At 45.7% G+C, this 17,938-nt stretch overlaps 1 protein-coding gene across 1 annotated transcript in view; it reads left to right on the top strand.

Moving 5' to 3' along the window:
• The first annotated feature begins 9,476 nt into the window (after positions 1-9,476).
• Positions 9,477-17,938, top strand: part of LOC130367654 (mucin-3B-like) — a 59,766-nt gene continuing 51,304 nt past the window's right edge. Inside the window, exon 1 of the mRNA XM_056570210.1 lies at positions 9,477-9,551. The gene's annotated coding sequence lies outside the window, so the exon portion shown is untranslated. The remainder of the gene's footprint in view (positions 9,552-17,938) is intronic.

The following is a 17,938-nucleotide window of genomic DNA, read 5'->3' as shown; positions in this document are numbered from 1 at the left end:
GATTTGTAGCTTTGCAACAACTGGAGGGCTACAGTTTGGAGATCACTGTGCAGTGGTCTCTAAACTGTGGCCCTCTAGATCTTGTAAAACTACAACTCCCAGCATGCCCACACAGCAGTTTGCTGTCTGTGCATGCTGGGATTTGTAGTTTTGCAACATCTGGAGGGCCACAGTTTGGAGATCACTGTGCAGTGGTTTCTAAACCGTGGCCCTCTAAATCTTGCAAAACTATAAATCCCAGCAATGTCAAACAGCAAAAGGTTGTCTCGCCATGCAGGGAGTTGTAGTTGCGTACAAACAAGAAAGTTGCAACAGCACTCTAGGTCAAAAAATGGAGGCTCTCAGCGCACTTTTTGATCAAAATGTGTCCCCCCATCCACCACGCGGTTGTAGTTGCGTACCTCCAGCTGCTGCATAACTACATCTCCCAGCATTCCCTTTGGCCATCAGTACATGCAGGGAGTTGTAGTTTAGCAACAGCTGGAGGCACACTGGTTGGAACATACTGAGTTAGGTAACAGAACCTAACTGAAGGTTTTCCAACCAGTCTGCCTCCAGCTGGTGCAAAAGTACAGGGTGGGCCATTTATATGGATACGCCTTAATAAAATGGGAATGGTTGGTGATATTAACTTCCTGTTTGTGGCACATTAGTATATGTGAGGGGGGAAACTTTTCAAGATGGGTGGTGACCATGGTGGCCATTTTGAAGTTGGCCATTTTGAATCCAACTTTAGTTTTTTCAATAGGAAGAGGGTCATGTGACACATCAAACTTATTGGGAATTTCACAAGAAAAACAATGATGTGCTTGGTTTTAACGTAACTTTATTCTTTCATGAGTTATTTACAAGTTTCTGACCACTTATAAAATGTGTTCAATGTGCTGCCCATTGTGTTGGATTGTCAATGCAACCCTCTTCTCTGTATACTGCTATATACTACTATATACACCGCAGGAGAAAGGCTAGCACAGGCTTCCAGTATCCGTATACACTGCTATATACTACTATATACACCGCAGGAGAAAGGCTAGCACAGGGTTCCAGTATCCGTATACACTGCTATATACTACTATATACACCGCAGGAGAAATGCTAGCACAGGCTTCCAGTATCCGTATACACTGCTATATACTACTATATACACCGCAGGAGAAATGCTAGCACAGGATTCCAGTATCCATATACACAGCTATATACTACTATATACACCGCAGGAGAAATGCTAGCACAGGCTTCCAGTATCCGTATACACTGCTATATACTACTATATACATCGCAGGAGAAATGCTAGCACAGGCTTCCAGTATCCGTATACACTGCTATATACTACTATATACACTGCAGGAGAAATGCGAGCACAGGCTTCCAGTATCCGTATACACCGCTATATACTACTATATACACCGCAGGGGAAATGCTAGCACAGGCTTCCAGTATCCGTATACACTGCTATATACACCGCAGGAGAAATGCTAGCACAGGCTTCCAGTATCCGTATACACTGCTATATACTACTATATACACCGCAGGAGAAATGCTAGCACAGGCTTCCAGTATCCGTATACACTGCTATATACTACTATATACACCGCAGGAGAAATGCTAGCACAGGCTTCCAGTATCCGTATACACTGCTATATACTACTATATACACCGCAGGAGAAATGCTAGCACAGGCTTCCAGTATCCGTATACACTGCTATATACTACTATATACACCGCAGGAGAAATGCTAGCACAGGCTTCCAGTATCCGTATACACTGCTATATACTACTATATACACTGCAGGAGAAATGCGAGCACAGGCTTCCAGTATCCGTATACACCGCTATATACTACTATATACACCGCAGGGGAAATGCTAGCACAGGCTTCCAGTATCCGTATACACTGCTATATACACCGCAGGAGAAATGCTAGCACAGGCTTCCAGTATCCGTATACACTGCTATATACTACTATATACACCGCAGGAGAAATGCTAGCACAGGCTTCCAGTATCCGTATACACTGCTATATACTACTATATACACCGCAGGAGAAATGCTAGCACAGGCTTCCAGTATCCGTATACACTGCTATATACTACTATATACACCGCAGGAGAAATGCTAGCACAGGCTTCCAGTATCCGTAGTTTCAGGTGCTGCAGAATGGGCAAAACAACAATTGGAACCGGACCCTCAGTTTACGCAGAAGATTTTGTTCAGTGATGAGGAAACTTTTATGTGAATGGTGAAGTTAACAAACAAAACCACCGCTATTGGTCTGACACTAACCCACATTGGATAGATCCCTCCAAGACTGTTGGAACACAAAAATTGATGGTATGGTTTGGTATATGGGGTACAAAGATAGTGGGGCCATTCTTCATCAATGGAAACCTCAAGGCCACTGGATATGTGAAATTGCTACATAATGATGTGTTTCCCTCTTTATGCACTGAAGCTGCACGTTCCCTGAGTTTTTCCAGCAAGATGGTGACCACCACATTATGGGTGTCAGGTCCGAGCATTTCTAGATGAACAGTTTCCTGGAAAGTGGACTGGTCATCGTGGGCCAGTTGAATGGCCCCCAAGGTCTCCCGATCTGACCCCCTTAAACTTTTTTCTTTGGTGTCATCTGAAGGCAATTGTCTATGCTGTGAAGATACGAGATGTGCAGCACCTGAAACTACGGATACTGGAAGCCTGTGCTAGCATTTCTCCTGCGGTGTATATAGTAGTATATAGCAGTGTATATGGATACTGGAAGCCTGTGCTAGCATTTCTCCTGTGTTGTATATAGTAGTATATAGCGGTGTATACGGATACTGGAAGCCTGTGCTAGCATTTCTCCTGCGGTGTATATAGTAGTATATAGCAGTGTATACGGATACTGGAAGCCTGTGCTAGCATTTCTCCTGCAGTGTATATAGTAGTATATAGCAGTGTATACGGATACTGGAATCCTGTGCTAGCATTTCTCCTGCGGTGTATATAGTAGTATATAGCAGTGTATCCGGATACTGGAAGCCTGTGCTAGCATTTATCCTGCGGTGTATATATTAGTATATAGTAGTATATAGAGAAGAGGGTGGCATTGACAATCCAGCACAATGGGCAGCACATTGAACACATTTTATAAGTGGTCAGAAACTTGTAAATAACTCATGAAAGAATAAAGTTCCGTTAAAACCAAGCACATCATTGTTTTTCTTGTGAAATTCCCAATAAGTTTGATGTGTCACATGACCCTCTTCCTATTGAAAAAACTAAGGTTGGATTCAAAATGGCCGACTTAAAAATGTCCGCCATTGTCACCACCCATCTTGAAAAGTTTCCCCCCTCACATATACTAATGTGCCACAAACAGGAAGTTAATATCACCAGCCATTCCCATTTTATTAAGGTGTATCCATATAAATGGCTCACCCGGTATAAGAGACTAGTGGCCGGAACATGTAATGAGACCCCTAGTGGTGAGTTTTTCAAACAGAAAATAAACATAGAAATAAAAAATCTTTTAAAAATGCAATTAGGAATTTGTTAGGCATACATTAATACACAATACATCCAAAGTTTTTTTGATGACAGGTACTCTTTAAGCAATTGCCGGTCCATGGAGAATCAGGTAGGATGAGTAAGTCTCCATTTTCCCCCAGCAACACATCTGCAGCCCGCGATTACATCGCTGAGCTGCAGATGGGTCCCCTAGAAGCCAGGGATTACCGCCATTTAATGTTTATATGCCATGATCGCTATTGATCATGGCATTTAACCATTTTAATGAGGGACATCGGAGCTAGCTCCGATGTCTGTTATTACCTGCAGACAGGGGCGTAGCTAGAGACCACAGGGCCCCGATGCAAAAAATTGCCCTGGGCCCCCCTACCCCCCTGTGCCAGGGCCGCACTGTGACCAAAAATAGGCCGGGCATTTTAAAATAAGCAGACAATTTTTTTTGTGGTGGTCCAACTGCTGGGACACCCACTGATCACCTCGGTTCAAGTGGCTCTCCAGCTATTGCTAAGCTACAACTTCCATCATATCTGGAGAGTCTCAGGCATTATAGGCGAGATTTATCGAAACCCGTCCAGAGGAAAAGTTGCTGAGTTGCCCATAGCAACCAATCAGATCGCTTCTTTCATTTTTTTAGAGGCCTTGTTAAAACTGAAAGAAGCGATCTGATTGGTTGCTATGGGCAACTCAGCAGCTTTTCCTCTGGACGGGTTTTGAAAAATCTCCCCCTATGGGAGTTGTAATTTTGCAACAGTTGGAGGGCCACAAATTGGGGCAGAACTTCACTCATCATCAATGCAGAAATTACAAGTGACTACAGCTCTGATGCGAAGAATACACAATATCAATGACCTGAGGGACGTCTTCTCTGTTGGTCCAGGCACCAGGTCTTCTTCCAGCTATATCTACTCTTTGCAGAGTCTGAAGCCCGGACATCATTGGTTTCTCACTTTATTGGCAGATCCTCATCCTCTATATCAAAACAATAATCATTATAACGCTGCCAAATACTGTACCCCCTGAATTTAATACTGCCACATACTGGACCCCATGAATATAATACTGCCACACACTGTACCCTCTGAATATAATAATTCTGCCACACACTGTACCCTCTGAATATAATAATACTGCCACACACCGTACCCCCTGAATATACTAATGATACACACTGTGCCCCATTTATACTGCCAGACACTATACCTAAATATAATACTGCCACTGTACCCTCTAAATATAATACTGCCACACACTGCACCCTCTAAATATAATACTGCCACTGTACCCTCTAAATATAATACTACCACACACTGTACCCTCTAAATATAATACTGCCACACACTGTACCCTCTAAATATAATACTGCCACACACTGTACCCTCTAAATATAATACTGCCACTGTACCCTCTAAATATAATACTACCACACAACGTACCCTCTAAATATAATACTGCCACACACTGTACCTTCTAAATATAATACTGCCACTGTACACTCTAAATATAACCCTGCCACACACTGTACCCTCTGGATATAATACTGCCACACACTGTACCCTCTAAATATATTACTGCCACACATTGTACCCTCTAAATATAATACTGCCACACACTGTACCTTCTAAATATAATACTGCCACACACTGTACACTCTAAATATAATACTGCTACACACTGTACCCTCTAAATATAATACTGCCGCTGTACACTCTATATATAACCCTGCCGCACACTATACCCTCTGGACATAATACTGCCACACACTGTACCCTCTAAATATATTACTGCCACACACTGTACCCTCTAAATATAACCCTGCCACACAATCAGACCCCGCGGTTGGTCCAGTTCAGTGGTTAAGTTTTTTATATATTGCAGATTTTTCCTTAACTTACATCAATTAATAATTGTCATAATTTCTCACATATAAGCATATCATAATAATGATGGGCCAGTGTAAACAAGGCTTACATGCATCGGTCACATAACTTCACACTATAAAACTGCCCTTGCAGCCCAACAGGGGTTAGTTTCCCCATGCTAACCATATCTTTTTTATGCTATGTTGTGGCTTTATCATGTAAAAAAAAAAAGGTTTTTGCAGCATTGCATGGTGTCAGAGAGACGCAGTGATCCTCTGTGGAGTGATCACTACCTGTACACTTTAATCCTCATTGGCAGCATTAACCCCTGCTAGGCTGGGAGGGCAGTTTTATAGAGTTAAGTTATGTGACAGATGTACTTTAACCCCTTAAGGACTCAGGGTTTTTCCGTTTTTGCACTTTCGTTTTTTCCTCCTTACCTTTTAAAAATCATAACCCTTTCAATTTTCCACCTAAAAATCCATATTATGGCTTATTTTTTGCGTCACCAATTCTACTTTGCAGTGACATTAGTCATTTTACCCAAAAATGCACGGCGAAACAGAAAAAAAAATCATTGTGCGACAAAATCGAAAAAAAAAACGCCATTTTGTAACTTTTGGGGGCTTCCGTTTCTACGCAGTGCATATTTCGGTAAAAATTACACCTTATCATTATTCTGTAGGTCCATACGGTTAAAATGATCCCCTACTTATATAGGTTTGATTTTGTCGCACTTCTGGAAAAAATCATAACTACATGCAGGAAAATTTATACATTTAAAAATGTCTTCTTCTGACCCCTATAACTTTTTTATTTTTCCACGTACAGGGCGGTATGAGGAATCATTTTTTGCGCCGTGATCTGAAGTTTTTATCGGTATGATTTTTGTTTTGATCGGACTTTTTCATCACTTTTTATTCATTTTTTTAATGGTATAAAAAGTGACCAAAATACGCTTTTTTGGACTTTGGAATTTTTTTGCGCGTACGCCATTGACCGAGCGGTTTAATTAATGATATATTTTTGTAGTTCAGACATTTACGCATGCGGCGATACCACATATGTTTATTAATTTTTTTATTTTACACTGTTTTATTTTTTTTATGGGAAAAGGGGGGTGATTCAAACTTTTATTAGGGAAGGGGTTAAATTACCTTTATTAACACTTTTTTTTTACATTTTTTTGCAGTGTTATAAGTCCCATAGGGACCTATAACACTGCACACACTGATCATTGTTATCCCATAGGGACCTATAACACTGCACACACTGATCATTGTTATCCCATAGGGACCTATAACACTGCACACACTGATCTCTTATACTGATCATTGTTATCCCATAGGGACCTATAACACTGCACACACTGATCATTGTTATCCCATATGGACCTATAACACTGCACACACTGATCTCCTATGCTGATCACTGGCGTGTATTAACACGCCTGTGATCAGCATTATCGGCGCTTGACTGCTCCTGTCTGGATCTCAGGCACGGAGCAGTCATTCGTTGATCGGACACCGAGGAGGCAGGTAAGGGCCCTCCCGGTGTCCGGTCAGCTGTTCGGGCCGCCGCGATTTCACTGCGGCGGTCCCGAACAGCCCGACTGAGCAGCCGGGTCACTTTCAGTTTCACTTTAGAAGCGGCGGTCAGCTTTGACCGCCGCTTCTAATGGGTTAATACCGCACATCGCCGCGATCGGCGATGTGTGGTATTAGCCGCGGGTCCCGGCCGTTGATGAGCGCCGGGACCGACGCGATATGATGCAGGATCGCGGCTCGATCACGCTTCATATCGCGGGAGTCGGCGCAGGACGTAAATATACGTCCTGCGTCGTTAAGGGGTTAACCTCTTAAGGACACAGGGCGTACCTGTATGCCCTGCGCCCAGTCCCGGTATTTGAAATGGGGTCACGCCGTGACCTCGCATCATACTGGGTCGGTCTCGGCTAGTAATAATAGCCGGAACCCTGGGCTAATATCGCACGGCATTAACCCTTATTAACCCTTCAGACGCGGTGATCAAAGTTGATCGCCGCGTCCAAAGTAAAAGCTTCCCGGCAGCTCAGTCGGGCTGATCGGGACTATCACGATAAAATCACGATGTCCCGATCAGCTAGGACGCGAGCGGAGACCCCCTTACCTTGCTCCATCGCGTCTGATCGGCGTTTGATTGCTCCAATCCTGAGCTACAGGCTTCAGCAATCGAGCCCCTAGAACGCTGATCCATGCAAAGCTATGGCTTTGCAGGGATCAGCATAGGAGATCAGTGTGTGCAGTGTTATAGGTCCCTATGGGAGCTATAACACTGCAAAAAAAGTGAAAAAAAAAGAAAAAGTTAGCAAAGGTCATTTAACCCCTTCCCTAATAAAAGTTTGAATCACCCCCCTTTTCCCATAAATAAAAAAAAAAACTGTGAAAATAAAAATAAACATATGTGGTATCGCCGCGTGCGGAAATGTCCGAAGTATAAAAATATATTGTTAATTAAACCGCACGGTCAATGGTTCCACAATAGCGTATTTTTGGTCACTTTTTATATCATGAAAAAATGAATAAAAAGCGATCAAAAAGTCCAATCAATACAAAAATGGTACCGATAAAAACTTCAGACCACGGCGCAAAAAATGAGTCCTCATACCGCCCTGTACGCGGAAAAATAAAAAAGTTATAGGGGTCAGAAGATGACAATTTTTAAGGTATACATTTTCCTGCATGTAGTTATGATTTTTTCCAGAAGTGCGACAAAATCCAACCTATATAAGTAGGGGATCATTTTAACTGTATGGACCTACAGAATAATGAGAAGGTGTCATTTTTACCGAAATATGCACTGCATAGAAACGGAAGCCCCCAAAAATTACAAAATTAAATTTTTTCTTCAATTTTGTCACACAATGAATTTTTTTTCCGTTTCGCCGTGGATTTTTTGGTAAAATTACTAAAGTCACTGCAAAATAGAATTGGAGATGTTGCAAAACTACAAAACCCAGCATGCCCGGACAGCCAACGGCTGTCCGGGCATGCTGGGAGTTGTAGTTTTGCAACATCTGGAGGTCCGCATGTTGAAGACCACTGGTATTGGAGGTTGTACTCACGTGTCCCCGCCACTCCGGACCGTCACCGCTCGTCACCGCTGCCCTGGATGTCGCCTTCCATCGCTGCCGCCGTGTCCCCGAGGTGTCCCCGACGATCCGGCAAGGCCTCTGCTTCCCCGGCATCCTCGCTCTCCGTCGCCGCCATCACGTCGCTACGCACGCCACTCCTATTGGATGACGGGACGGCGTGCGCAGCGACGTGATGACGACAATAGAGAGCGCCGACGATGCAGGGGATCCCGAAGAGGACGCGCCGGAGCCCCGAGGACAGGTAAGTGATCGTCAGCGGACCACATGGGGCACCGTAAACAGCTATATGGTGGCAACTGAAGAAGTCTGCGCTGCCGGATAGCCGTTTATGCGATGGCCCCGACATACAAAAGCATCGTATGTTGATGCTGCCTCTGAGAGGCCATCGTATGTTGAAATGATCGTATGTCAGGGCCATCGTAGGTCGGGGGGTGGGGGGTCACTGTATATATATATATATATATATATATATATATATATATATATATATATATATGATTATTGAGAGCTACAGTATGTCATATTTACGCCAGCATGACAAAAAGTAATCTGATAAAAATAAGACTTTGTACAGCTACAGAAAAAAACTGAAAATGTAAAGTACATTGTCTCCTTAAGATTAATATTCACTTCAAACAGTTCAATAAAACTGATGCAGTATAAGATGCGATAAGAAAAAAAAACAAGGTAGTTTTCTGTATATTATTTAGAAAAATCACGGCCAAACTAGGAGAAAAAAAATTCTCTATAAAAAACTGGACCCTAAGAAATGACACAAGGATCCTGTCCGGTAGGTTTATTGGGGGGGAGATTTATCAAAACCTGTCCAGAGGGAAAGTTGCTGAGTTGCTCATTGCAACCAATCAGATCGCTGCTTTCATTTTGCAGAGACCTTTTTTGCGAAATGAAAGCAGCGATCTGATTGGTTGCTATGAGCAACTCAGCAAGTTTTCCTCTGGACAGGTTTTGATAAATCTCCCCCTTTGTGTCTAATGCGATATTGGGGAACTTTGTTATATTTTATGAAATCACAAAAGAGACGAGATGCACAGGTGCGTGGTATTGTATAGTATAATGCAGGCTTAGTACATAGATATGCAGGTGAGTATATAGTAATAGACATATATATATATATATATATATATATATATATATATATATATATATATATGTGTGTGTGTGTGTGTGTGTGTGTGTGTGCACAGCAGTCAAAAGGTGGCACTACTAATGAAAAGGCAATGCAAGGGTTAAATCACTGGAGGACTAGGATAGCGTTGCGGTGGTGGACATCAAACTCAAATAGAGTCGTCGGTGGTGCTGGGATAAATGAAAGGATAGATGTATCAGTTGTATGGTAAATAGAAACATCAAAAAAGATATCCGCACTCACCGCTGGGTTGACGACTCGACGCTCCTAAGTAGAGGTACCGGTGGATCTCGGTAGCAGGTGATGCATAGCGCTCAGAGGCTATTACCGGTAATTTCATGCACTGTGCACTTCTTCTGGCCTATATATATATATTAGCTGAGTACCCAGCGCTGCCCTGTTTTTCCTACCTAATCCTTGTGGGGGAGGAAAAGCAGCATAGGGGGAAGTAGTTGTCTTCATATCCCATCCTCAAATCCCGTTCTCATAACCCGACCTCATATCTTGTCCTCATATCTATTCCCTCATATCCCGTCCTCATATCACTTTCCTCATATGCTGTCCTCATATCCCAACCTCATATCCATCCTTATATCCCAACCTCATATCCATCCTTATATCCTAACCTCATATCCCAACCTCATATCCCGTCCTCATATCCCGGCCTCATATCCCAACCTCATATCCCAACCTCATATCCATCCTTATATCCCAACCTCATATCCATCCTTATATCCCAACCTCATATCCCGTCCTTATATCCCGGCCTCATATCCCAACCTCATATCCCGACCTCATATCCCGACCTCATATCCCGACCTCATATCCCGTCCTCATATCCCGACCTCATATCCCAACCTCATATCCCGACCTCATATGCCGTCCTCATATCCCGACCTCATATCCCGACCTCATATCCCGACCTCATATCCCGACCTCATATCCCGACCTCATATGCCGTCCTCATATCCCGACCTCATATCCCGTCCTCAGGTAGGGCTGAGTTGGGTTTGTAGAAGTTGGTGTGACTTGCAAGCTGGACCAATTCACAAAAAGGGTAGAAAATAAAAGGAGGTGTGGCTTAAATGGTGGATGGGGCTTTGCGACATAGGGTGCGTCATGCAGGAGGTGTGTGGCCGGAATAATGAACTCACCAGGAGATGTAGAGTAAAGCTTGTGGAGTAAGGTACTGGAAGTCCTATATATTTGCATAGGACTTAAGACAGAAAAAAATAAACATCCTTCACGTAAGGGGGTAGGTTAGGGTTAATTTAACTATTATATATTTTTATTTGACATATTAGTAACATGTGACCAAGTATTAGCGAAACATCTCCATCGATACGGAAGTTATGCTGAAACATACATTTCCCATAGATTTGTATTGGATTTTAAACAAAAAACCCGACCCTCGCTAATGAGGGTAGGTTAGAGTTAAATTAACTATCCTATATTGTTAGTAGATATTAGAGGTGAGTGAATTTACAGTGATTCGATTTGTCGCAAACTTCTCAGCTCGGCAGTTGATGACTTTATCCTGCATAAAGGAGTTCAGCTTTCAGGTGCTCCGGTGGGCTGGAGACTCTCTCCTAGGACTGTATCCACCTTTTCCAGCCCACTGGAGCACCAGAAAGCTGAACTAATTTATGCAGGATAAAGTCATCAACTGCCGAGCCGAGACAAATTGAATCACTGTAACTTCGCTCATCTTCAGTGGACATATAAGTAACATGTGACCAAGTATTATCGAAATACCAGGTGTTTGGAAGTTATACAGTAACATATATTTCCCATAGACATGTATGGGACTTTAAACAAATACCCCGCCCTGGCAAATGGGGGTGAGTAAGAGTTAAATTACCTATCCTATGTTCGTTGTTGACTTATAAGTAACATGTGTCCCAAGTTAATATCTTTAGTCATTTGGAAGTAATGCTGCAACATACATACATACACACATGCATACACACACACACATACACACACACACACATACACACACACATCCATACATACACATACAAGCATACACACACACACATACATACACACACCACACATACATACACACACACATACATACATACACATACAAGCATACACACACATACATACATACACCACACATACATACACACATGCATACACACACACACACATACATACACACACCACACATACATACACACACACATACATACATACATACACATACACACACACATACATACATACACACATTGGGGGACATGTATCAAAGATTTTACCCCTGTTTTGTGTGTATTTTTTTGCGCAAAATTTTGCGCAAGCCCTTTTTTTCCGCAATTTTTTTGCGCACGTTTTGGTAGAGCATGTCCTCCAGATGTGGCTGAATCAGGGTACCTTGGAGTGACATCTATAGTACACATGGATTTATTAACTGCATACTTTTTTTTTACACCAAAAATTTTGCCGCAAGAGCTGTTTTTTTTGCGCAAATATAAGCCATCTTGGACTTAACGTAGCAAGATGCTCTAAATCATTGATTCTATTTTCCAAAGAGTGGATTGAGGCGATTACTATATTTACCCGCAATTTATGAAGCTCATTGCACTTGATTGATAAATTTAGCGCTTCTGCACATAATTTAGAATTCGGGAAAAGGGGTAAAATGCTTCTACCATACACAAATAATGATACATGTCCCCCATTGAGTTCAGTGCCCCCCAACCTACAATGGCCCCGACATACGATAAATTCAACATACGATGGCCTCTCAGAGGCCATCGCATGTTGAAGGCAGCATCAACATACAATGCTTTTGTATGTCGGGGCCATCGCATAAACGGCTATCCGGCAGCGCAGACTGCTTCAGCTGCCGCCGGATAGCTGTTTAAGGTGCCCTGTGTGGTCCGGTGATGATCACTCCCCTGTCCCCGGCGCTCCGTACCGTTCTCTTCGGGATCCCCTACATTGCCGTCGCTCTCCATCGTCGTCATCACGTCGCCGCATACGACGTCCCGTCATCCAATAGGAGCGGCGTGCGTAGTGACGTGATGACGGTGATAAGGAACGATGATCCCGGGCAGTGGAGACAGTCTGGAGCGGCGGGGACACCATGGGGACGTGGCAACAGCGATGGACGGCTACATCTAGGGCAGCGGTGATGGTCCGGAGCGGCGGGGACAGGTGAGTATACCTTCCTATATTTAACATTGCACGGACCCCTCAACATACGATGGTTTAAACAAACAATGGTTCATTTGGAACGAATTACCATCATATGTTGAGGAACCACTGTGTATATAGATACTAGCTGAGTACCAGGCGCTGCCTGGTTTTTCCTACCTTATCCTTGCGGGGGAGGAAGCTTTTGTCCTCATATCCCATCCTTAAATCCTGACCCCATATCCCCTCCTCATTTCCTTACCAAAAAATCCCCTCCTGATATTCCGACCTCATATCCTTTCCTCATATCCCGTCCTCATATCCCGTCCCCATATCCCGTCCCCATATCTAATGCTCATTTTTAATCCTCATATCCCATCCTCAGGTGGGGCTGCTTTGTGGTAAAGATATTGTTAGCTGAAAATAAAAGGAGTGGGGCTTAAAGGGTTGGCGTGTCTTTTCAAGATGGGGCATGGAATGTGGAGAGGGTGTGGCTTGTCAGCCTGACTGACACATTCACCAGGAGATGCAGAGTGGAGCTTGTGGAGTAAGGTACCGGAAGTCCTATATACTGTACATTGACCCTGATTTACCAAGGTATTTACTAAGGTTTCTCTACATTTTGCTTTCTTTACACATGCTCTGATCTGTGGGGTTTTCCTCAGCTCAAATCCACCACATTTTCGGTTTTCTCAGTAAAATGAAGAGTTTCACGGGTTTTTCATTTCTGGCGCAGACAGAATTCTGTTCCAATGAGACAGAATTCTGGTGCAAAGAGAAGAAGGGAATAAGGAAAGAGAAGAAAAGAGAAAGAGGAGGCAGGCCGGAATGCATAGGGATCACAGAAGAGATGGGAAAATACAATATGTGTGTTACGCCGAGCGCTCCGGGTCCCCACTCCTCCCCGGAGCGCTCACGGCGTTTCTCTCCCTGCAGCGCCCCGGTCAGTCCCGCTGACCGGGAGCGCTGCACTGACATGGCCGTCGGGGATGCGATTCGCACAGCGGGACGCGCCCGCTCGCGAATCGCATCCCAAGTCACTTACCCGTCCCGGTCCCCTGCTGTCATGTGCTGGCGCGCGCGGCTCCGCTCTCTAGGGCGCGCGCGCGCCAGCTCTCTGAGACTTAAAGGGCCAGTGCACCAATGATTGGTGCCTGGCCCAATTAGCTTAATTGGCTTCCACCTGCTCCCTGGCTATATCACATCACTTCCCCTGCACTCCCTTGCCGGATCTTGTTGCCTTGTGCCAGTGAAAGCGTTTAGTGTTGTCCAAGCCTGTGTTACCTGATCTCCTGCTATCCATATTGACTACGAACCTTGCCGCCTGCCCCAACCTTCTGCTACGTCTGACCTTGCCTCTGCCTAGTCCTTCTGTCCCACGCCTTCTCAGCAGTCAGCGAGGTTGAGCCGTTGCTAGTGGATACGACCTGGTTGCTACTGCCGCAGCAAGACCATCCCGCTTTGCGGCGGGCTCTGGTGAACACCAGTAGCCACTTAGAACCGGTCCACCGGCACGGTCCACGCCAATCCCTCGCTGACACAGTGGATCCACAACCTGTAAGCCGAATCGTGACAGTAGATCCGGCCATGGATCCCGCTGAGGTGCCGCTGCCAAGTCTCGCTGACCTGACCACGGTGGTCGCTCAGCAATCACAGCAGATTGCCCAACAAGGACAGCAGCTGTCGCAGTTGACCGCCACGTTACAGCAACTTCTGCCTCTGCTACAGCAGCAACCATCTCCTCCGCCAGCTCCTGCATCTCCTCCGCAGCGATTGGCCGCTCCTAGCCTCCGCTTGTCCCTGCCGGACAAATTTGATGGGGACTCTAGACTCTGCCGTGGATTTTTGTCTCAATGTTCCTTGCATATGGAGATGTTGTCGGACTTGTTTCCTACAGAACGGTCTAAGGTGGCGTTCGTAGTGAGCCTTCTTTCAGGAAAGGCCTTGTCTTGGGCCACACCGCTCTGGGACCGCAATGATCCTGCCACAGCCACAGTCCAGTCCTTCTTCGCTGAGGTCCGTAGTGTCTTCGAGGAACCAGCCCGAGCTGCTTCTGCCGAGACTGCCCTGCTGAACCTGGTCCAGGGTAATTCTTCAGTGGGCGAGTACGCCATCCAATTTCGTACTCTTGCTTTCGAATTATCATGGAATAACGAGGCTCTCTGCGCGACCTTTAAAAAAGGCCTATCCAGTAGCATCAAGGATGTGCTGGCCGCACGAGAGATTCCTGCCAACCTGCAAGAACTTATCCATTTGGCCACCCGCATTGACATGCGTTTTTCTGAGAGACATCAGGAGCTCCGCCAGGAAAAAGACTTAGATCTCTGGGCACCTCTCCCACAGTATCCTTTGCAATCTACGCCTGGGCCTCCCGCCGAGGAGGCCATGCAAGTGGATCGGTCTCGCCTGACCCAGGAAGAGAGGAATCGCCGTAGGGAAGAAAATCTTTGTCTATACTGAGCCAGTACCGAGCATTTCTTGGTGGATTGCCCTATTCGTCCTCCTCGTCTGGGAAACGCACGCACGCACCCAGCTCACGTGGGTGTGGCGTCTCTTGGTTCAAAGTCTGCTTCTCCACGTCTCACGGTGCCCGTGCGGATTTCTCCTTCAGCCAACTCCTCCCTCTCAGCCGTGGCCTGCTTGGACTCTGGTGCCTCTGGGAATTTCATTTTGGATTCTTTGGTGAATAAATTCTGCATCCTGGTGACCCGTCTCGTCAAGCCGCTCTACATTTCCGCGGTCAACGGAGTTAGATTGGATTGCACCGTGCGTTACCGCACAAAACCCCTCTTAATGTGCATTGGACCCCACCACGAAAGGATTGAATTTTTCGTCCTTCCCAACTGCACCTCTGAGGTCCTCCTCGGTCTGCCATGGCTCCAGCTTCATTCTCCCACCCTTGACTGGACCACCGGGGAGATCAAGAACTGGGACTCTGCTTGCCACAAGAAATGCCTCTCCCCCCCCTCCCAGTCCCGTCAGGCAAGCCTCAGTGCCTCCTCATGGCCCCCGTCCTGGTGTCACCCTGCCCCGTGCCAAGCTTCACCCTCTGCCCTCCCTCCCCATTCCCACTCCTGCTGTACGGCCTGCCGTTGAGGAAACCCTTCAATCACTCCCGGTGTCCTCATCCCATGGAAAGCAGTTACCGGACAAAGAAAGGGGGAGACCTAAGGGGGGGGGGGGGGTACTGTTACGCCGAGCGCTCCGGGTCCCTGCTCCTCCCCGGAGCGCTCACGGCGTCTCTCTCCCTGCAGCGCCCCGGTCAGTCCCGCTGACCGGGAGCGCTGCACTGACATGGCCGTCGGGGATGCGATTCGCACAGCGGGACGCGCCCGCTTGCGAATCGCATCCCAAGTCACTTACCCGTCCCGGTCCCCTGCTGTCATGTTCTGGCGCGCGCGGCTCCGCTCTCTAGGGCGCGCGCGCGCCAGCTCTCTGAGACTTAAAGGGCCAGTGCACCAATGATTGGTGCCTGGCCCAATTAGCTTAATTGGCTTCCACCTGCTCCCTGGCTATATCACATCACTTCCCCTGCACTCCCTTGCCGGATCTTGTTGCCTTGTGCCAGTGAAAGCGTTTAGTGTTGTCCAAGCCTGTGTTACCTGATCTCCTGCTATCCATATTGACTACGAACCTTGCTGCCTACCCCGACCTTCTGCTACGTCTGACCTTGCCTCTGCCTAGTCCTTCTGTCCCACGCCTTCTCAGCAGTCAGCGAGGTTGAGCCGTTGCTAGTGGATATGACCTGGTTGCTACTGCCGCAGCAAGACCATCCCGCTTTGCGGCGGGCTCTGGTGAACACCAGTAGCCTCTTAGAACCAGTCCACTAGCACGGTCCACGCCAATCCCTCGCTGACACAGTGGATCCACAACCTGTAAGCCGAATCGTGACAATGTGGGGAGGATAGAGCTAAACAAGTGCCTATTAATGCATAAACAGAGACTGATACTATCCACTCCTGCAGAGAGATAACATCAATCGCATTTTGGCCTTAAAGGGATTTTCTAGGATTTATTTTTATTTGACTATGCTGCATAGGCTATCAAGTAAGTGTAGTTCATAATAACGTGTCTGTACCTGTGTGTGATGGTGGTCGCACAATTCTTATGTGATCTTCACCCCAATCTTTATTTTTAACAGCATACAAGGTTTTCCCAGGTTGCAGTGTGGCCTGAAACATTGGATCACTACAAACAATGAATCCTGGGGCTTGTAGTTGGAGGGAACTCCAACAGGAAATAGCCATTTCACAAAAAGAAAACAGCAGCTTCTGACAAGTACTAACGTCACCTTAAGGACACAGCCAATTTGCATTTTCCTTTTTTTCCTCCTCTCCTTTTAAAATCCATAAATCTTTTCTTTTTCCACCTACAGACCCATATGAAGGCTTGTTTCTTGAGCAACCAATTGTATTTTGTAATGACACCTTTCATTTTACCATAAAATGTACCACAAAACCAAAATTTTTTTATTTGTGGGCGGAAATTTATAAGAAGACTGCACATTTAGAAAATTTTGGGGAGTTTGGTTTTTTACTCAAGAGACAGCATATCGTCGGCACTGCTGCTTCCTCTCCAGCCACACCTAGGATCCTCGAGCAGTACACATAATCAGTCCAATGTAGGTGAGAAGGGAACCGATGGCACTGCCCATGTAGTGTGGATCAAATATTAATGATGCGAGAGTGCTAGCAATACAGTAGTCATCCGGTTAAGATACAAGTGAGCCTGCGTCGGAGGTGCTAGGACGTGTAGAATGGGTAGATATCAGCAAAAGTACGGTAAAGAAGAAGCTGAATAATCCTGCACTCACCGCTAGCTATAGACTCTAAGCTCCTCTCGTGGAATTCATCGGGGACACCGGACTGCAGACTGTGTGCGCTCAGAGGCAAACGACCGGAGGTTTTCGCACAAGCTAGCCGGAAGAAGCGCTAGCTTGCGCGAAAACCTTCAGTCGTTTGCCACCCCGCTGGTGAGTGCAGCATTATTCAGTTTCTTCTTTACCGTACTAAATAATCCGTCCAATTGTTACCTTGGATAAAAATATATAATCACTAACCTTCCCCGAGCATTGCCATCCGCCACTCAGTAAAGGAAGGTGTTAATCATGCTACAGCTGTTAGTGAGCAAAGACGCTCAGGTCTC

This window comes from Hyla sarda, chromosome 4 (genome assembly GCF_029499605.1).
Source record: "Hyla sarda isolate aHylSar1 chromosome 4, aHylSar1.hap1, whole genome shotgun sequence".
NCBI classification, from domain to species: Eukaryota; Metazoa; Chordata; class Amphibia; order Anura; family Hylidae; genus Hyla; species Hyla sarda.
This window is presented reverse-complemented; position numbering and strand designations above follow the sequence as displayed.